Here is a 22,816-nt window from a genome sequence, read left to right as displayed (position 1 = left end):
GTACAGCTAGGAGGAATGAAGTGTGTGTGTGTGTGTGTGTGTGTAATGTTCTTTTTTGTTTCACCATGATTGATCTTCCTTTCAGGGTACCAACTAGAAGTAAGTGATCCATCTGGACTTCCTCTGAAAGAGTCAGTTGCCTGAGACAGACAGAAGATGGACAGCCTTCTCCCCAGGTGTGTTGGACAGTGATGCTCTTACAGGTAAGCGCTCCCTGAGGCAGCTGGTGACTGTGGGTCATCCTCGGCATAGGAGTCCACAGGAAGCTTCTCTGGAGCTTGGCAGGCAATTGTACGTCTGTGGCACTTTGCTTTCCCCCTCCTCACCCCTCTTACCTCATTCTTGCTTGAAAACTCCTTAAGATTTTCACTGGTTGAGTGATATCCTTTATAGTTTCTCCTAAAGAGAACAGAACTTTTCTTTATATTACCTGTATTATCTTGACAGGAATTTGAGAAAAAGGGAGATTTTAACCCCGACATAGGTCATACTTTTTTGCCAGAAAATGTTTGTATTGCTATATGAAAAGAGCTGGAAATGAAACATATGTCATATATCTCTATCTCTGTCTCTATCTGTATGAAGATTATAGATGGATATATAGAAAAACAGACCAAATGGCTAACAGTTGTTACTTTGTGCCGTAAAAAAATACACTTCCTTTTTAAAACCTACTTGTACATTTAAATTTACCTACTATGGTCAAGCAATGCTTTTATACTAATAAAAAACAATAAAATTTTTCTTTTAATTCAAATAAATGATAGAATCACAGCATACAATTTGGGGACTGTGCATCTAAGAGAGGAGCTATTTTAAACTAAGGGATAGCAAGAAATAAGTAGCTTTGAGATTCATGTTATAGTGTCGTCATTCATGCTTAACAAAAGTGTTTCTACCTAACAAATTAACATACTATGCCCTGTGCACATTACAAACTTATTTGGGGACAATCATAAAAAACTACATTTTTTATAGTGCTTTTAAGTTTGCAAATTGCTTTGACATTTCATTTCATTTGATCATCCTGATGACCACATTAAAACAAAGTCAGGTTTTATTAACCCTGTTTGGGTGAGGAAAAAGAGGCACAGAGCATTCCATGACATTGACAATAGCAAAGGCTGACTGCCAAGCCATTGCTTTCTCTACCTGATGACTTTGAGTGAGCAGGATGGTAGCATTGGAGTAGGCAAAATCCCCCAGTAGCTCAGGTAGGGTCTCATTCCTCAGTGTAAGAAGCATCTTACCTTTATTTCAGTCCTGTGAATCTCTTTTCATGTTTTGAAATATGATTTTCACAGGAGAAGTCTCATGAATAAGCCTCTCTCTCTAAATAGGAAATTAATAAATTTTTCATCTTGTATATCTCATAAACTATTTCTTAGAGGAAATAACATTAAACTTAGAGAAACTGATGAGGTTTTTCTGGTAACTATGTTACAATTAGAAAGCAGAAAAATTCTTGACCAGAGAAAGCATAGGAATTGATTTAGAATAATTATGACTCAAATAAAAGAAAAGCAATATATAAAATAATTTGATTGTATTAATAGGCTGAAAATTCAGTCAAGAGTAACTTTAGTATTTGTGTTTAGTATTAGTACAGTATTTAGTATTTAGTAACTAATATAATTTAAATAGAGAGCAATATTTTAGGCCTGATTTGTAGCAACAATTTTGAAGAAAAGTGTTTTAGCAAATCAAGCTATACATGGCTATACATGGATAGCCCCATATACAGAAGGAGTAGGTATATATTTACTTCATAGAGTTTCTGCTTAATTATCTTGGTTAATAAGAGGAAAATATATACACAAATATGTTACTTTTTTTTCAACTTGGCCAATAACTCCTAAATAATTTAACAGATGCACTAACATGTAAGCAATTATCTTAACTATTTGGGGATTTAACCAGTTTCTGTTTTCATCCCGTAACCATAGATTTGATGATTAATGTGAAATCAGTAAGAGGCTGATAGCAAGTCTAAGGGGGAAGAAAGATTGGGAATATTCTACGTATTGCAAAATAACCTATCTTTAATAGTTTTAATCTTAAGTAGGGGTGGCAGAAGTTCTATAAGAGGAACTCCATCAAGACTTTCTTTCCCATACACACATGCTGCTTCTCACAAAACTGGCAGAGACTAATTCCATCAGCCTTGAATCAGGAATGGCCTGAATGGTTTGCTTGATCAGTAAGATATAGTAGGCATCTTGGGTCTCCTAAGCCTAGCTAACAAGAAGTCTTGTAGCACCCTCTGGAGCCTCTTGGAGCACTTATCTGTAACACTCCATCTGGGAACCTGGGTGGCATGCTGGGAGAGGCCCAAGCCACCCAGAGAGACAATGTGCTCTGGTGGTCAGCCCCAGTTGAGCTCTTAGCCTTTGGCCAGCATCACATGAGTTGGCCGTCTTGGACATTCGACCCATTTGAGCCTTCAGATGACTCCAACCCCAGCCACCATCTCATTACAACCAGGCTCAGCCCTGAGTGAGGACCAACCTGTTCAGCTCAGCCAACCCAGAAAACCATGAGAATAATAAACGGCTACTTTAAGTAGTCATGTTTTAGGGGGTAATTTGTTATATGGAAGTAGGTAACTAAATGTGGTTTGAATATTAAGTAACTAATAAGTTAAAAACTAAAGCAAAATCCTCATTTAACTGAGTAGCTACCAAAATTGTTAGGCCAGTAAACTTTAGCTTGTAGTAATGTAGACATTGGGTCCATCAGAATCTTGCTGGATTCCACTACAGTTTTTGCATAGTTATGTAGTATATTTCTACTGGACCCTTTTCCTCAAACAACAATTCCTTAAAATTATTTTTAATGGTATAATGTTCTTCCTTTGACTCTACCCCCATGTTATTGGTTTCATCACTTTCTTATCCCTCCTCAAGAAACTTCTCCCTTCTCTGCTCCCACTAGTTTTTGGCCTCCATTTCCTTGTTTCAGTTCTAATTCTTAACTATTGTTTATGCTTCCATCATTCTACTAAAATTGCATCTCCAAAGTTATCCATAATACTTTAGTTGCTAATCTAATTAGCCTTTCCTTTTTTCACAGCCCCACTTTATCTCTGTAGCATGTAAACAAGTTGACAGCTTCTTTATTCTTTATTCTCTTTTATATTGACTTCCATGGCATGTTGGGGCCCCTCTGCATTGCTCTGACTGGTTCTCTTCTGTTATGTGCTCTGTCTCTTATTGCTCCCTTAAATGTAAGCATGTTTCATGGTCTCCCTCTTTCTCTTATTCTCAGTCTGATCTCTGTCCTGTTATTCGTTCTCATGATTTCCTTTATAAGGATGACATGCCAATTGACATCAACTCCTGTTCATTTTCCTGATCTTTAGGCACAAAATATGTCCTGGAACTACATTTTAAACACAAAAGACTGGAGTCCTATTAGATGGTATTAATATAGTATTATATTCAGGAGATCCTGGGATGCTTGAATCTCTTTTTCATCTTACCATCCTTCCTCTCTATGATTTCATAGATTAAGAATATACTTATACAAGAATAATGGCAAATGACAGTGGTTGAGAGTCCACCTGCTGATGCAGGGGACACAGGTTCGTGCCCCGGTCCAGGAAGATTCCACATGCCATGGAGCAGCTGGGCCCATGAGCCATGGCCGCTGAGCCTGCGTGTCCGGAGCCTGTGCTCCACAACGGGAGAGAGGCCACAACAGTGACAGGACCACGTACCGCAAAAAAAAGAAAAAAAAAAGAAAAAAAAGAAAAATGGCAAATGAGAAATAAGACATCACTTATTTATTATGATCTAGCCTTGTACCCATAGTCAATGAAGGGCTTTCTGATAAACAGGGCTTAGGGCTGAGGTCTAAGAAAACACTAAATCTTAACATCAATCAGTACCAACTTTAAACAATGTTGGTTTTGTTTTGTTATTGCAGAAGAGAAAATATAAGATAACTACATCTACTCCAAGGAGGTGAAACCTGACTCAGTTTGATCCATTATTTGAGTGAAAAGAAATGCCTGAGAATTAGAGAAAGAAAAGAAAACAGAGTGAGGTATGTCTATGTTTATTGACTTCTGAAGCACCTGTGACCCCGTTTATAAGTAACTATAGCAAAATCATTATTCTGCAGTCTGACCCAATTAGATTAGTGTTCCCTTTACCCAGAAGTGGGGATATGTGGAGAGTGGGCATGAACAAGAAAGCAAGATCTACTCCAGCGTCCAGGTCTTGGTTTCCTCTGCAAGGAATGCCCATACCTGCCCATCTAATCATGATTATAAATGTCATTTTATGTGTTGGTCCTTCCTCTGTATTCTGCTGTTTGCTTGCTTAATATTCTAAGACTGAAGCCCAGCTCACTCATCTGGTGGCCTAGTTCTTTCCAATACCGTCAATAAAATATGCTGTGACTTGTCTTCAATATTTCCAACCATTCTGTAGAGACATGCCTTGATATTCCCAGATCTCGATATTGCTCTGACTGTGTATAGTATATATACTCTCCACAACTTCTTGCTCTCTTACCCTTCCTATAGAATCAGAATTCAGGCTTGTATGAAAATGCCAAAGTTTGGCAAATTCTTTGATCTTGTGCACTGAAACACTTACCTGCCCTTGCTGTGGGTAATTCTGTGTCTGGGTTGGGTTTTTTATTTTCTTTGGAGACTGGGGTTCTGATACTCCTCTGTAGCCACTTGTCATTGAGTGCCTCATGTCCAATCCTGAGTCTTTGATGGTAAAGTCAATGTGAGTCAACAGGGCTATAAGGACAACCAGAAAAGAGCTTCCACCTTAAATTGCAGCAATACGTTATATGTTTAGTATTTGGAGACTTCAGTTGATGTTTCCCTTCCTCTCCCAATAATTTCTGCTGAAAACATGACCATCCACCATTCAGACAGCTAAGCAACAAAGGAGCTATTGTTACATGGAAGGACTATTACAACAGAGCACAAGAGGAGAAAAAAGAGTATGATCAATGGTTATTGATGTTTTTGAAATGCAAAGATTTGAAATTTTGGAGCTTTTTACACATAGGTCCTAGGCTTTAAAGTTCATGTCAGAAATAATACATTTTGAAGAAGACATATCGATTTAAAGCTTTTCATTTTTCTGTGGGTCTTGAGAAATTTTGTAATCCCTTAGAGGAGAAAAAAATGATAGGAGAACAGGCAGGTTAGGGAGTCCTTTAAGAGCAGGATTTTGGGGATACACTTCCCAGCAGAGTCCAGGAGTATATAACTCCCATATTCTCCCAATGTCCAGTATGACATAAGCATATAGTGGTAGAAATGGTTGCATAAACTGTCATGGCACATACAAGTTCTATAAAACTGAAGATGATTATCATATCAGAGAAAGCTTCCCATCAAAGCACAGAAATGGGTAAAGAAATCCCAAGAGTTATAGAGGAAGTAGAAGAGATGTGACTAAAATTTGGAATTCACTGGGTCATCTTTCAATAACATGTTATGTGCCTACTCTGTGCACAGGTCAGAACTTTGCTTCTTTTAAGTCTATTATTTTATTCTAATTACTATGTGTTTTATTTATAGTTCAACTTGCATACTGTTTTGAAGCCCATGAAAAAATGACTATAAAAAGACTATAATGTCACATCAGTTTGACAGTGGACAATAGAAGAATTGTTCTGGTGTCCGCTATCTCAAGTCTATATGCAGCTGAAATCTTTGGTTGTTAGTAATCTTAGGTAATTTGAACATATTTATTGGGAAAACATCTTAAAAAACCAAGAAAATTTAGATTTAAGTAGCCATAGTTAACAGAATTCAAGGACAAGAAACAGAAACCATGGCAAGCACAAAGGGGTTTACTAGGGGAATTGGGATTTTACACAACCTTGGGAATTTATACCTCTTGGGTGACCAGGTGCATTGTCAACAAGCAGTAATATTTTGAGAGAAATTTTTGTTTCTGAGCAGTAACTCTCAACAGTGGGCTTAAAATATTCAGTAAACCACCTTGTAAACAGATGTGCTGTCATCCAGATTTTGTAGTTCCACTTGTAGAGCACAGGCAGAGTTGAGTTAGCATAATTCTTAAAGGCTCTAGGATTTTCAGAATGGTAAATGAGCAGTAGCTTCAACTTAGAGTCACCAACTGCATTAGCCCCTAAGAAGAAAGTCAGTCTGCCCTTTGGAACTTTGAAGCCAGGCTACTCTCTAGCTATGAAAGTCCTAGATGGCATCTTCTTCCAAAAGAAGGCTGTTTCAGCTGCATTGAAACTCTGTTGTTTAGTGTAGCCACCTTCATTGATTATCTTAGGTCGATCTCCTGGATAACTTGCTGTAGATTCTGCATCAGCACTTGCTGCTTCGCCTTTCACTTCTATTATAATAGAGATGGGTTCTTTCCTTAAACCTTATGAACCAACCTCTGCTAGCTTCAAACTTTTCTTTTGCAACTTCCTCACCTCTCTCAGCCTTCATAGAATTAAAGAGAGTTAGGGCCTTGCTCTGGATTAGGCTCTGGTTTAAGGGAATGTTGTGGCTGGTTTGATATTCTACCTAGACCACTAAAACTTCCTCTGTTATCAGCAATAAGGCTGTTTCACTTTCTTTTTTTTTTTTTTTTAATATGTCTTTTTTTTTAACCATCTTTATTGGGGTATAATTGCTTTACAATGGTGTGTTAGTTTCTGCTTTATAACAAAGTGAATCAGTTATACATATACATATGTTCCCAAATCTCTTCCCTCTTGCGTCTCCCTCCCTCCCACCCTCCCTATCCCACCCCTCCAGGCAGTCACAAAGCACCAAGCCGATATCCCTGTGCCTTGCGGCTGCTTCCCACTAGCTATCTACCTTAGGTTTGTTAGTGTATATATGTACATGCCTCTCTCTTGCCCTGTCACAACTCACCCTTCCCCCTCCTCATATCTTCAAGTCCGTTCTCCAGTAGGTCTGTGTCTTTATTTCTGTCTTACCCCTAGGTTCTTCATGACACTTTTTTTTTTATTAAATTCCATATATCTGTGTTAGCATACGGTATTTGTCTCTCTCTTTCTGACTTACTTCACTCTGTATGACAGACTCTAGGTCTGTCCACCTCATTACACATAGCTCAACTTCGTTTCTTTTTATGGCTGAGTAATATTCCATTGTATATATGTGCCACATCTTCTTTATCCATTCATCCGATGATGGGCACTTAGGTTGTTTCCATCTCCGGCCTATTGTAAATAGAGCTGCAATGAACATTTTGGTACATGACTCTTTTTGAATTTCGGTTTTCTCAGGGTATATGCCCAGTAGTGGGATTGCTGGGTCATATGGTAGTTCTATTTGTAGTTTTTTAAGGAACCTCCATACTGTTCTCCATAGTGGCTGAACCAATTCACATTCCCACCAGCAGTGCAAGAGGGTTCCCTTTTCTACACACCCTCTCCAGCATTTATTGTTTCTAGATTTTTTGATGATGGCCATTCTGACTGGTGTGAGATGATATCTCATTGTAGTTTTGATTTGCATTTCTCTAATGATTAATGATGTTGAGCATTCTTTCATGTGTTTGTTGGCAGTCTGTGTATCTTCTTTGGAGAAATGTCTATTTAGGTCTTCTGCCCATTTTTGGATTGGGTTGTTTGTTTTTTTGTTATTGAGCTGCATGAGCTGCTTGTAAATTTTGGAAATTAATCCTTTGTCAGTTACTTCATTTGCAAATATTTTCTCCCATTCTGAGGGATGTATTTTGGTCTTGTTTTTTGCTGTGCAAAAGCTTTGAAGTTTCATTAGGTCCCATTTGTTTATTTTTGTTTTTATTTCCATTTCTCTAGGAGGTGGGTCAAAAAGGATCTTGCTGTGATTTATGTCATAGAGTGTTCCGCTTATGTTTTCCTCTAAGAGTTTGATAGTTTCTGCCCTTACATTTAGGTCTTTAATCCATTTTGAGCTTACTTTTATGTATGGTGTTAGGGAGTGATCTAATCTCATAGTTTTACATGTACCTGTCCAGTTTTCCCAGCACCACTTATTGAAGAGGCTGTCCTTTCTGCACTGTACATTCCTGTCTCCTTTATCAAAGATAAGGTGGCCATATGTGCATGGGTTTATCTCTGGGCTTTCTATCCTGTTCCACTGAACTATCTTTCTGTTTTTGTGACAGTACCATACTGTCTTGATTACTGTAGCTTTGTAGTATAGTCTGAAGTCAGGGAGCCTGATTCCTCCAGCTCCGTTTTTCATTCTCCAGATTGCTTTGGCTATTCAGGGTCTTTTGTGTTTCCATACAAATTGTGGAACTTTTTGTTCTACTTCTGTGAAAAATGCCAGTGGTAGTTTGACAGGGATTGCATTGAATCTATAGATGGCTTGGGTAGAAGAGTCATCTTCACATTGTTGATTCTTCCAATCCAAGACCATGGTATATCTCTCCATCTATTTGTATCATCTTTAATTTCTTTCATCAGTGTCTTATAATTTTATACATACAGGTCTTTTGTCTCCTTAGGTAGGTTTATTCCTAGATATTTTATTCTTTCTGTTGCAATGGTAAATGGGAATGTTTTCTTGATTTCACTTTCAGATTTTTCATCATTAGTGTATAGGAATGCCAGAGATTTCTGTGCATTAATTTTGTATCCTGCTACTTTACCAAATTCATTGATTAGCTCTAGTAGTTTTCTGGTAGAGTCTTTAGGATTCTCTATGTATAGTATCATGTCATCTGCAAACAGTGACAGCTTTACTTCTTCTTTTCTGATTTGGATTCCTTTTATTTCTTTTTGTTCTCTGATTGCTGTGGCTAAAACTTCCAAAACTATGTTGAATAAGAGTGGTGAGAGTGGGCAACCTTGTCTTGTTCCTGATCTTAGTGGAAATGCTTTCAGTTTTTCACCATTGAGGATGATGTTGGCTGTGGGCTTGTCATATATGGCCTTTATTATGTTGAGGAAATTTCCCTCTATGCCTACTTTCTGCAGTGTTTTTATCATAAATAGGTGTTGAATTTTGTCGAAAGCTTTCTCTGCCTCTATTGAGATGATCATATGGTTTTTCTCCTTCAACTTGTTAATATGGTTTATCACATTGATAGATTTGTGTATATTGAAGAATCCTTGCATTCCTGGAATAAACCCCACTTGATCATGGTGTATGATCCTTTTAATGTGCTGTTGGATTCTCTTTGCTAGTATTTTGTTGAGGATTTTTGCATCTATGTTTGTCAGTGATATTGGCCTGTAGTTTTCTTTGTTTGTGACATCCTTCTCTGGTTTTGGTATCAAGGTGATGGTGGCCACATAGAAGGAATTTGGGAGTGTTCCTCCCTCTGCTATATTTTGGAAGAGTTTGAGAAGGATAGGTGTTAGCTCTTCTCTAAATGTTTGATAGAATTCGCCTGTGTAGCCATATGGTCCTGGGCTTTTTTTTTGTTGGAAGATTTTTAATCACAGTCTCAATTTCAGTGCTTGTGACTGGTCTGTTCATATTTTCTATTTCTTCCTGATTCAGTCTTGGCAGGTTGCGCATTTCTAAGAATTTGTCCATTTCTTCCAGGTTGTCAATTGTATTGGCATAGAGTTGCTTGTAGTAATCTCTCATGATCTCTTTTATTTCTGCAGTGTCAGTTGTTACTTCTCCTTTTTCATTTCTAATTCTATTGATTTGAGTCTTCTCCCTTTTTTCTTGATGAGTCTGGCTAATGGTTTATCTATTTTGTTTATCTTCTCAAAGAACCAGCTTTTTGTTTTATTGATCTTTGCTATTGTTTCCTTCATTTCTTTTTCAATTATTTCTGATCTGATTTTTATGATTTCTCTCCTTCTGCTCACTTTGGGGGTTTTTGTTGTTCTTCTTCTTTCTCTAATTGCTTGAGGTGCAAAGTTAGGTTGTTTATTCAAGATGTCTCCTGCTTCTTAAGGTGGGCTTGTATTGCTATAAGCTTCCCGCTTAGAACTGCTTTTGCTGCATCCCATAAGTTTTGGGTCGTTGTGTCTCCATTGTCATTTGTTTCTAGGTATTTTTTTTATTTCCTCTTTGATTTCTTCAGTGATCATTTTGTTATTAAGTAGTGTATTGTTTAGCCTCCATGTGTTTGTATTTTTTACAGATCTTTCCCTGTAATTGATATCTAGTATCATAGTGTTGTGGTTGGAAATGATACTTGATACAATTTCAATTTTCTTAAATTTACCAAGGCTTGATTTGTGACCCAAGATATGATCTATCCTGGAGAATGTTCCATGAGCACTTGAGAAAAATGTGTATTCTGTTGTTTTTGGATGGAGTGTCCTATAAATATCAATTAAGTCCATCTTGTTGAATGTATCATTTAAAGCTTGTGTTTCCTTATTTATTTTCATTTTGGATGATCTGTCCATTGGTGAAAGTGGGGTGTTAAAGTCCCCTCCTTATGAATGTGTTATTGTTGATTTCCCCTTTTATGGCTGTTAGTATTTGCCTTATGTATTGAGGTGCTCCTATGTTGGGTGCATAAATATTTACAATTGTTATATCTTCTTCTTGGATCGATCCCTTGATCATTATGTAGTGTCCTTCTTTGTCTCTTCTAACAGTCTTTATTTTAAAGTCTATTTTGTCTGATATGAGAATTGCTACTCCAGCTTTCTTTTGGTTTCCATTTGCATGAAATACCTTTTTCCATCCCCTTACTTTCAGTCTGTATGTGTCTCTAGGTCAGAAGTGGGTCTCTTGTAGACAGCATATATATGGGTCTTGTTTTTGTATCCATTCAGCCAATCTATGTCTTTTGGTGGGAGCATTTAGTCCATTTACATTTAAGGTAAATATCGATCTGTATGTTCCTATTCCCATTTTCTAAATTGTTTTGTGTTCGTTATTATAGGTATTTTCCTTCTCTTGTGTTTTTTGCCTAGAGAAGTCCCTTTAGCATTTGTTGTAAAGCTGGTTGGTGGTGCTGAACTCTCTCAGCTTTTGCTTGTCTGTAAAGGTTTTAATTTCTCCATCAAATCTGAATGAGATCCTTGCTGGGTAGAGTAATCTTGGTTGCAGGTTTTCCTCCTTCATCACTTTCAGTATGTCCTGCCACTCCCTTCTGGCTTGCAGAGTTTCTGCTGAGATATCAGCTGCTAACCTTATGGGGATTCCCTTGTGTGTTATTTGTTGTTTTTCCCTTGCTGCTTTTAATATGCTTTCTTTGTATTTAATTTTTGACAGTTTGATTAATATGTGTCTTGGCGTATTTCTCCTTGGATTTATCCTGTATGGGACTCTCTGTGCTTCCTGGACTTGATTAACTATTTCCTTTCCCATATTAGGGAAGTTTTCAACTATAATCTCTTCAAATATTTTCTCAGTCCCTTTCTTTTTCTCTTCTTCTTCTGTAACCCCTATAATTCGAATGTTGGTGTGTTTAATGTTGTCCCCGCAGTCTCTGAGACTGTTCTCAGTTCTTTTCATTCTTTTTTCTTTATTCTTCTCTGCAGTAGTTATTTCCATTATTTTATCTTCCAGGTCACTTATCCATTCTTCTGCCTCAGTTATTCTGCTATTGATCCCATCTAGAGTATTTTTCATTTCATTTATTGTGTTGTTCATCATTGTTTGGTTCATCTTTAGTTCTTCTAGGTCCTTGTTAAATGTTTCTTGCATTTTGTCCATTCTATTTCCAAGATTTTGGATCATCTTTACTATCATTATTCTGAATTCTTTTTCAGGTAGACTGCATATTTCCTCTACATTTGTTAGGTCTGGTGCATTTTTATCTTGCTCCTTCATCTGCTGTGTGTTTTTCTGTTTTCTCATTTTGCTTATCTTACTGTGTTTGGGGTCTCCTTTTGCAGGCTGCAGGTTCATAGTTCCCGTTGTTTTTGATGTCTGTCCCCAGTGGCTAAGGTTGTTTCAGTGGGTTGTGTAGGCTTCCTGGTGGAGGGGACTAGTGCCTGTGTTCTGGTGGATGAGGCTGGATCTTGTCTCTCTAGTGGGCAGGTCCACATCTGGTGATGTGTTTTGGGGTGTCTGTGGACTTATTATGATTTTAGGCAGCCTCTCTGCTAATGGGTGGGGTTGTGTTCCTGATTTGCTAGTTGTTTGGCATAGGTTGTCCAGCACTGTAGCTTGCTGGCCATTGAGTTAAGCTGGGTGCTGGTGTTTAGATGGAGATCTCTGGGAGATTTTCGCCATTTGATATTATGTGGAGCTGGGAGGTCTCTTGTGGACCAGTGTCCTGAAGTTGGCTCTGCCACCTCAGAGGCACAGCACTGCCTCCTGGCTGGAGCACCAAGAGCCTTTCATCCACACGGCTCAGAATAAAAGGGAGAAAAAGTAGAGAGAAAGAATTAGTAGAAGTAGGAAGAAAGAAAGAAAGAAAGAAAGAAAGAAAGAAAGAAAGAAAGAAAGAAAGAAAGAAAGAAAGGAGGGAAGGAAGGAAGGAGGGAAGGAAGGAAGGAAGAAAGAAAGAAAGAAGAAAAGAAGGAAAGAAAGGAGGGAGGGAGGGAGGAAGGAAGGAAGGAGGGAAGGAAGGAAAAAAGAAAGAAGATACATTAAAATAAAATAAAGTACAATAAAGTTATTAAATTAAAAAATAATTATTTAGCAAAAAAAAAAGGGACGGATAGAACCTTAGGACAAATGGTGGAAGCAAAGCTATACGGACTAAATCTCACACAGAAGCATACACATACACACTCACAAAAAGCGGAAAAGGGGAAAAAGTCATAAATCTTGCTCTCAAAGTCCACCTCTTCAATTTGGGATGACTTGTTGTCTATTCATGTATTCCACAGATGCAGGGTACATCAAGTTGATTGTGGAGCTTTAATCCGCTGCTTCTGAGGCTGCTGGGAGAGATTTCCCTTTCTCTTCTTTGTTCTCCCAGTTCACAGGGGCTCAGGTTTGGATTTGGTCCCGCCTCTGTGGGTAGGTGGCTGGAGGGCGTCTGTTTTTTGCTCAGACAGGACAGGGTTAAAGGAGCCGCTGATTCGGAGGCTCTGGCACACTCAGGCCAGGGGGAGGGAGGGGCACGGCGTGCAGGGCGGGCACCAGCCTGAGGCCCGCCGTGCGTTCTCCCGGGGAAGTTGTCCCTGGATCCCGGGAACCTGGCAGTGGCGGGCTGCACAGGCTCCGCGGAAGAGGGGTGTGGATAGTGACCTGTGCTCGCACACAGGGCCCTTGGTGGCGGCAGCAGCAGCCTTAGTGTCTCCCGCCCGTCTCTGGAGTCCGCGCTTTTAGCCGCGGCTCGCGCCCGTCTCTGGACTTCCTTTAAGCAGCGCTCTTAAACCCCTCTCCTCGCGCACCAGGAAACAAAGAGGGAATTAAAAGTCTCTTGCCTCTCGGGCTGGTGAGTGCCGGTCGGTACCGATCCTCTGTGCGGGAATCTCCCCGCTTTGCCCTCCGCACCGCTGTTGCTGTGCACTCCTCCCCGGCTCCGAATCTCCCCCCTCCGCCTCCCGTAGTCTCCGCCCGCGAAGGGGCTTCCTAGTGTGTGGAAACTTTTCCTCCTTCACAGCTCCCTCCCACTAGTGCAGGTCCCATCCCTATTCTTTGTCTCTGTTTTTTCTTTTCTTCTTTTGCCCTACCCAGGTACGTGGGGAGTTTCTTGCCTTTTGGGAGGTCTGAGGTCTTCTGCCAGCATTTAGTAGGTGTTCTGTAGGAGTTGCTCCACGTGTAGATGTATTTCTGGTGTATCTGTGGTGAGGAAGGTGATCTCCACATCTTACTCTTCCGCCATCTTCCCCTCCACCCCCTTGTTTCACTTTCTTTTCATTCATTTGCTCACTGAAATAGCACTTTTAATTTCCTTCAAGAATTTTTCCATTTAATTCACAAGTTGGCTAACTGTTGGCACAAGAGGCCTGTCTCAGCTTTCAACATGCCTTCCTCGCTAAGCTTAATTATTTCTAGTCTTTGATTTAAAGTGAGAGACATGTGCTCTCCTTTTCAGTTGAACATTTATGGCCATTGCAGAGTTATTAATTGGCCTGATTTCAATACTGTTGTTTCTCAGTAAATAGGGGATTCTGAGGAAAGGGAGAATGATGGGGGAAGGCTGGTGAGTGAACTAGTCAGAACACACAAAACATTTATCAATGAAGTTCACCATCTTAAATGAGCACATTTCATGGCTCCCCAAAACCATTACAGCAGTAACACCAAAAATTGCTTATCACCATAACAAGTATAACAATAATGAAAAAGTTTGAAATACTGTGAGAATTACCAAAATGTGACCCAGAGGAATCAAATGAGCAAATGTTGTTAGAAAAATGCTGCTGATGGATTTGCTTGACACAGTTTTGCCACAAACTTTCAATTTGTGAAAAACACAATATCTGTGAAGCACAACAAAGCAAAGCACAATAAAACTATGTATGCCTAGGGGCTTCCCTGGTGGCGCAATGGTTGAGAGTCTGCCTGCCGATGCAGGGGACACGGGTTCCTGCCCCGGTCCGGGAAGATCCCACATGCCACAGATCGGCTGGGCCCGTGAACCATGGCCACTGAGCCTGTGTGTCCGGCCGGAGCCTGTGTTCCACCACGGGAGAGGCCACAACAGTGAGAGGCCCACGTACCGCAAAAAAAAAAAAAAAACAACTATGTATGCCTGTATATGATGAAGCAAATTTTGCAGAACCCTAGTTGTGCAGACTTTAGCTTTGTAGCCCCTGCAGTACAGGAGGAATACTAGAAGAGGCAGAAACATGCATCTCTAGCTTCCACAGGTGCTATATTTGCTTCTATATTAGGTATGTATCTTATAACAGTTGTTATTTTGAGAGAATCAAAATCATAGTTTTAATATTTTTGTATTTAATGTCTGTAAAGCTTGCTATTTTATGTATTTATAATGTTTAAAATTATATATTTGTAAAATTTATATATTTATAATATGGCCTGTAAGAATAATAGTATTTAATTTTAAGCTTGAAATGTGTGATTATTAATTTAGACATAATATTTTGTTGAAATATTAGTACATTTACTCAGATATTGAGCTATCTAAAGGAACTTTACATTCATTGTATTTATAATTTATTTATTAGATTTATAAGAATTATTTAATAATTTGTATAGGTTTTATATCATAATCAAAGAATAAAAATTTTATGAAGGAAATCAAATTTATAAAATATATAATTATGTTTTAAAATGGTGAAAATATTGTTTTAAAAACAGGTTAAAAAATATTGCTTAGGGGCTTCCCTGGTGGCACAGTGGTTGGGAGTCGGCCTGCCGATGCGGGGGGCGCGGGTTCATGCCCCGGTCCAGGAGGATCCTGCATGCCATGGAGCGGCTGGGCCCGTGGGCCATGGCCACTGGGCCTGTGTGTCCAGAGCCTGTGCTCCACGACAGGAGAGGCCACGGCGGTGAGAGGGCCGCATACCGCAAAAAAGAAAAAAAAAATATATATATATATATTGCTTAGGGCTTCCCTGGTGGTGCAGTGGTTAAGCATCTGCCTGCCAATGCAGAGGACATAGGTTTGAGCCCTGGTCTGGGAAGATCTCACATGTGCGGAGCAACTAACCCCATGCACCACAACTACTTAGCCTGCACTCTAGAGCCTGCGAGCCACAACTACTGAAGCCCATGCACCTAGAGCTGGTGCTCCACAACAAAAGAAGCCACTGCAATGAGAAGCCCGCACACTGCAAAGGGAGAGTAGCCCCTGATCACCGCAACTAGAGAAAGCCCACGTGCAGTAACGAAGACTCAACGTAGCCAAAAATAAATAAATAAAACAAATAAATTTTTAAAAATATATTGCTCAGAGTATACGCAAAAGTGATTGCTATACTTGAAAAATATGAGATTTGTAAGCAAAATAGAAAAAGCTTAAGAAAGAACTAGGGATTTAAATGTAACCTTTCATAATTTGAAAACTAAATCTTAAAAATGAAAAATACTACCAAATATGTAAAGAAGAATGAATAACAATTCTTCACAAACTCTTCTAAAAATTAGAGAAATGAACACTCCCCAACTAGTTCGATGAAGACATTATTGCCCTGATAGCAAAACCAGACAATGATATATGATAAAAGAAGATTATCGATCTTTATCTCTATAAATACAGGATGCAAAAATCCTCAACAAAGTGCTAAAAAAGTGAATACAGAAATATATAAAAAGGATTATATATCATCACCCAGTGACATTAATTCTAGGAAAGCAAGGTTGGTTTAATATCTAAAATCAATCATCAATGTAACACAACATATCAATAGATAAAAAGACAAAAGATCATCACAATAGAAGTAGAAAAAATCTTTTTTGACCAAAGCAAACACCTGTTCATCACTCAACAAACTAAAAATGGAAGGAATTTCCTTCTTAAACCTCATAAAGGGCATTTATGAAAAACTCACAGGTAATTCCCTAAAAGCAGGAACAAGATAAGGATATCTGTTCTTCCCATTGCTATTCAACACCATACTGAAAATTCTAACCAGGACAGTTTGGCATCCAGAAAAATAAATAAAATGCATCCAGATTGGAAAGGAAGCAGTAAATTTATATCAATTTGCCAGTGACATTATCTGGCATAGAGAAAATTCTAAGAAATTCTTAACAAAAAAAAAAAAAAACTATTAGAAAAAGTAAATTAGTTTAATGTAGTTGCAGAATAGAAGATCAATATTCAAAAATTAATTACCTTTCTATACATTAACAATGGAAAGTCTACAAAGGAAATTAAGAAAAAATTCAGTTTATATCAACAGTATAATCAAAAGAAAGAAAATGAGGAATTAAATAAATGAGTGCAATATGTACATTCTGAAAACTATAAAACATTGTTGAAATAAATTTTAAAAGACCTAAAGAAATGTAAATACATTTCACATTAATGGGTCAGAAGACTTAATAATAAAATGGCAATACTTCCCAAATGGATCTGCAAATTCAATACAACTTCTTTCAAAATCACAGATGCCTTTTTTATTGCCGAAATTAATAAGCTAATCCTAAAATTCCTACAGAAATATAAGGATCCAGAATAGCCAAAATAATCCTAAGAAGAACAAGGCTGTAGGACTCACACTTTCCAATTTCAAAACTTCCTATACAAAGCTACAATAATCAAGACAGTGTGGTACTGGCATAAGGATAGAGGATAAGGCATAAGGATTAACGGGTTAGCACTGAAACTCCAGAAATAAAAAACTAATTTAATGGCCAATTGGTTTTCTGCAAAGGTGCTAAGACAATTCAACAAGGAAAGAATAGTCTTTTTAACAAATGGTGCTGGAACTACCACATATTCATATGAAAAAGAAAAAATGTAGAGTCCTTTTTAACACTGTACAAAAATTAACTCAAAATGGACCATAGAATATACAGGTAATAGTTAACATTGTGAAATTAGATAAAAACTTGGGTGTGAATCTTTGTGACCTTGGATTATGCAATGGTTTCATAAATAGATATGACACCAAAAAGATGTGACCAAAAAAACCCTACATATATTAGATTTTTAAACTTTGTGCTACAAATTATATCAGAAAGAAAAAAAAAACCCACAGAATGAGAGAATATATTTATAAACCTTATATCTGTAAGGGACTTATAGCCAGAACTATATAGAACATTTACAACTCAATAATTAAAAGAGAAATAATGGGAATTTTTAAATAGACAAAGAATTTAAATAGACGTTTCTCCAAAAAAGGAATACAAATTACCAATGAGCACATTGAAAGATGCTTAACATCATCATTTCTTAGTTTAATGTAAATCAAAACCACAACGAGATACTAACTGACACTCACTATACTCAGAAAGAAAAATAATAACATATGTTGAGAAAGATGTGGAGAAATTGGAACACTGATACATTGCTGATGGGAATGTAAAATGGTGCAAAGACAGTTTGGCAGTTCCTTAAAATGTTAAACATATCACTACCATGTGACCCAGCAATCCTAACCTAGATATATACCCAAGAGGAATTTAGGCACATCCACACATAAACCCCCACACAAATATTCATAGAAGTATTATTCATAATTGCTAAAAAGTGAAACAACCCAGGTATCTATCAATTGATGAGTGGATAAACAAAACATGGTATATCCATAAAAGGGAATATACTTAGTAATGAAAAAGAATGAAGAACTGATACTTGCTAACACATGAATGGAATTTGAAAATATTCTAAGTGAAAGAAGGCAATTACAAAAGACCACATATTTTAACATTGCATTTATATAGAATGTCCAGAGCAGGCAAATCCACAGAGATAGAAACTAGATTAGTGGTTGCTTAAGGTTGGGGAACAGGGGAGAGTAAGACAAGGAATGACTACTAATGGGTAAAGCATGGCTTTTGGGGGTGATAAAAATGTGCTAAAATTGGATAGTGGAAAATATATTAAAAACTATTCAATTGTATACTTTTTTAAAATGGGAAAAAAGCAATCCAAATGAATAATCTTCTAAAAAGTACTTTCTGTTAACCAAAGGCAAAGGATACAAAAGCAACCAAATTTAGCACTTGTTCTCCACATTTATAAACTTTAGAATTCTTATTTTTGTATTAAAACTAATCATGTATTTCTTAAAATAGAAAATTTTCCTTTTTTTCCTAATACAATATTATATGGCAGTGTAAAAAAACTCTGAAAATATTCTATATGCTTTAAGAAATATAGTCCATATCTTAAACAATGGATTTTCAGTGAACACATGCTTTTAATTGTTTTCTTGAAAGTTGGAAAGATAAAACCTGGAAAGTATAAAATCCATTACAGGAAAGATTTTTTTAATTCAGCTTTGGCTTCTGCTTTTTTAATTTTTTTAAAAAAAATTATTGGAGTATAGTTGATTTACAATGTTGTGTTAGTTTCAGGTGTACAGCAAAGTGAATCAGTTATACATACACATATATCCACTCTTTTTTTGTATTATAGAGTATTTTCCCACATAGGCTATTACAGAGTACTGAGTACACTTCCCTGTGCTATGCAGCAAGTTCTTATTAGTTCTTATCTATTCTATATATAGTAGAGTATATATGTCAATCCCAATCTCCCAGTTTATCCCTTCCCCCAACCTTATCCCCGGGTAGCCATGTTTATTTTCTACATCTGTAACTCTACTTCTGTTTTGTAAATAAGTTCATTTAGGGATTAATCTCCAAAATATACAAACAGCTCATGATGCTCAATATCGAAAAAACAAATAACCCAATAAAAAATGGGTGGAAGATCTAAATAGCCATTTCTCCAAAGAAGACATACAGGACTCACCAAGACGGTGGAGGAGTAGGAGGATGTGGGGTTCATCTCTCTCCACAAATGCATGAAAAATACATCTACAGATGAAACAATTCTTGCAGAACACCAGCTAAACACTAGCAGAAGACCTTGGACACCAGAAAGGACAAGAAGGATCCCCATGTAACTGGGTAGGACAAAAGAAAGAAGGGAAAAAAAGAGTAGAGGAAGTGGGATGGGCTCTGCACCCCTGGGGGGGAGCTGAAGCAGAGGAGAGGCTCTCGCATCTGGGGAGCCCCCTCACCGACAGGAAAGCAGTTGGAACAGAAGGGGAGCATCTGAGGTGGTTGGAGGAGGGTGAAACAGCCAGTCTGTGGCAGACAGGACAGAGTGAGATCTACACAGTCTGTGCCACAGCCCTGAGTGCCCCAGACTGAGACATGTGTCTGCCAGTGCACATGGGGGCTGAGAACTGGAACATGGGGATTGGAGAGCAAACCCAGGGGGAGGACTGCTGTTGGCTGCAAGGACACAGCCTGAGGGGATGGGAGGGAAGAAATTCATAACCAGGAATGCTTGTGGAGGAAATCCAGATTGCCATAGAAGCAAGGCACCATTGTTGAGTGACGTGCAAGGGAGGAGCTGCCATTGCAGCCTCTCCCTCTAAACATCAGATCCCTGCCCCACCAAAGGCTAAGAAAAGCCCCTCCAGAGCTGACCTTCTCACACCTGCAACCAGGGCTAATAAAATTATCCTGCTCCAGGACTGATCTTCTTGTGCTGGCTACTAGGCACTTGGGCTGGATCTATCACACCTGTGGCTGACTTTCCCATGCACTTGTGGCCACCAGGGCCCCTACAACCCAGGCAGCCATGCCACCTCTGCACCCTGTCCTCACCAGGGCAGACCCGAGTGCTCTAGGGCAGCCTCAGCAGCAGACTCCTGTGGGTGGCTCACATGCAGAGGTGAGGCTAAAACCACAGCTGAACCCCTGGGGCAGGGCAACTGAGGAAGAGGAACAAAAGTATTCCCATGCAGCTGCACAAGCCACAGATTAAATCCCTGCAATCAGCTTGGTAAACCCTGCATCTGTGGAATATCTGAATGGACAGTTCCTACAAATGAAACTGGTCTAGCTCTAGCAGCTGTGGATTTTGGAGACTAGTACACACAGGAGTTGGGCCAGGTGAGAGTCTAAGCAACCCCCACAGTGACCACAGGGGAACCAGAGACAAACCTAGAGGCTTCAGAGGGCCTCTTGGGGAGGTGGAGGTTGGGGTCACTCACAGTGTGGGTAAGGACACTGACAGCTGAGACCCCAGAAAAATATAATTATTACTATTTTTTTATGTTTTGTTTTGTTCTGTTGTTTTATTATTGTTTTATTTTTATTTTCATTTAATTTTGTTATTTCTATTTCTAAGTTACTTTTTCTTTGTTCTGTGTTTTTTCCTATTTTCTTTTTTCTCTTTTCTTCCCTTTGTTCTATTTTGTTTATTCTTTTTTCCTTTGTTTTATTTGTTCTTATATTTTTTATCTTTTTTGTGTGTTTTCTTTGCTTTTTCCTTCAGTTTGCATTCTGCTTTTCTTTTATTTTTCATTTTATGTTTTTGTCAATTTTGTTTTTAATTGTTTGATTTCAGTTTGGGGTTCTATTGTTTGTCTGTTCTCTTGTTTTCCCTGTTTTTGTTTTTGTTTCTTATTTTGTTTATGTGCGTGTTTCTTTTTTGTTTTTGTTTGGTTCTGCTTTTACCTTCTGTCCGGGATTTTGGCTGTCTGGTCACTTGTTTGTTTGTTTGTTCTTAATTTTTGTTGTTGCTATTTGCATGTTTTTGTGTTCACTAATTGTCTTGGGTTTTTTTGCTTTGTTTTGTTTTGTTTGTCTGTTTGTTTTCTTCCAACTCTTTCTCTTTTTTTTTTCTTTGTTTTCCCCCTCTTATTGCCAAGCTGTGTGCTTTGCAGGGTCCTGGTTCCCAGGCCAGGGGTTGGACCTGAGCCTCTAGGGTGGGAGTACCGAGTCCAGGACACTGGAATGAGAGAGAATTCTCAGTCCCAGGGAATATTAAACAGCAAGAGCTCTCCCAGAGGTCTCCATCTCAATACAAAGACCTGGCTCCACCCAACTGCCTGTAGGCTCCAGTGCTGAACATCCCATGCAGGGCAACAAGCATGAAAGGAACACAAACCCACGCATCAGCAGACAGGCTGTCTAAAGTTGTACTAAGCCCACAGACACCCCAAAACACACCACCTGATGCGGCCCTGCCCATCAGAGAGAGAAGATCCAGCTCCACCCACCAGAATGCAGGCACCAGTCCCTCTCACTAGGAAGCCTACACAACCCATTGGACCACACTTGTCCACTGCGGGCAGACACCAGAAGCAAGAGAGACTACAATCCTGCAGACTGAGGAAAGGAGACCCGAAACACGGTAAGTTAGACAAAATGAGAAGACAGAGAAATATATTTCAAATGAAAGAGCAAGATAACAACCCATAAGACCAAATGAATGAAGACAAAAAAGGCAAGCTACCTGAAAAAGGATTTAGAGTAATAATAGTAATGATGATCCAAAATCTCGGAAATAGAATAGAGAAAATACAAGAAACGTTTAACAAGGACCTAGAAGAACTAAAGAGCAAACAATGATGAACAACACAATAAGTGAAACTAAAAATTCCCCAGAAGGAATCAATAGCGGAATAACTGAGGCAGAAGAACAGATCAATGACCTGGAAGATAGAATGGTGGAAATAACTGTTGCAGAGCAGAATAAAGAGAAAACAATGAAAAGAATTGAGGACAGTCTCAGAGACCTCTGGGACAACATTAAATGCACCAACATTTGAATTATAGGGGTCCCAGAAGAAGAGAAAGAGAAAGGGTATGAGAAAATACTTGAAGAGACTATAGTCAAAAACTTCCCTAATATAGGAAAGAAATAGTCAATCAGGTCCAGGAAGCACAGAGGGTCTCACACATGATAAACCCAAGGATGAACATGCCAAGACACATATTAATCAAACCAATAAAATTAAATACAAAGAAAAAATATTAAAAGCAGCAAGGGAAAAGCAACAAATAATATATAAGGGAACCCCCTTAAGGTTATCAGATGATCTTTCAGCAGAAATTCTGCAGGCCAGAAGGGAGTGGCAGAATATATTTAAAGTGATGAAAGGGAAAAAACTACAACCAAGACTACTCTACCCAGCAAGGATTTGATTCAGATTTGGCAGAGAAATTAAAACCTTTACAGACAAGCAAAAGCTAAGAGAATTCAGCACCACCAAACCAGCTTGACAACAAATGCTAAAGGAACTTCTCTAGGCAGGAAACAAAAGAAAAGAAAAAGACCTATAAAAACAAACCCAAAACAATTAAGTAAAGGGCAATAGGAATATGCATATCGATAATTACCTTAAATATAAATGGATTAAAAGCTCCAGCCAAAAGAAACAGACTGGCTGAATGGATACAAAAACAAGACCCGTATATATATTGTCTACAAAAGACCAAATTCAGACCCTGGGACACATACAGACTGAAAGTGAGGGGATGGAAAAAGACATTCCATGCAAATGGAAATCAAAAGAAAGCTGGAGTAGCAATACTCATTATCAGACAAAATAGACTTTAAACTAAAGAAGGAAGGACACTACATAA

The sequence above is a fragment of the Delphinus delphis genome, chromosome 12 (genome assembly GCF_949987515.2).
Source record: "Delphinus delphis chromosome 12, mDelDel1.2, whole genome shotgun sequence".
Classification (NCBI taxonomy): domain Eukaryota; kingdom Metazoa; phylum Chordata; class Mammalia; order Artiodactyla; family Delphinidae; genus Delphinus; species Delphinus delphis.
Note: the sequence above shows the minus strand (reverse complement) of the source record.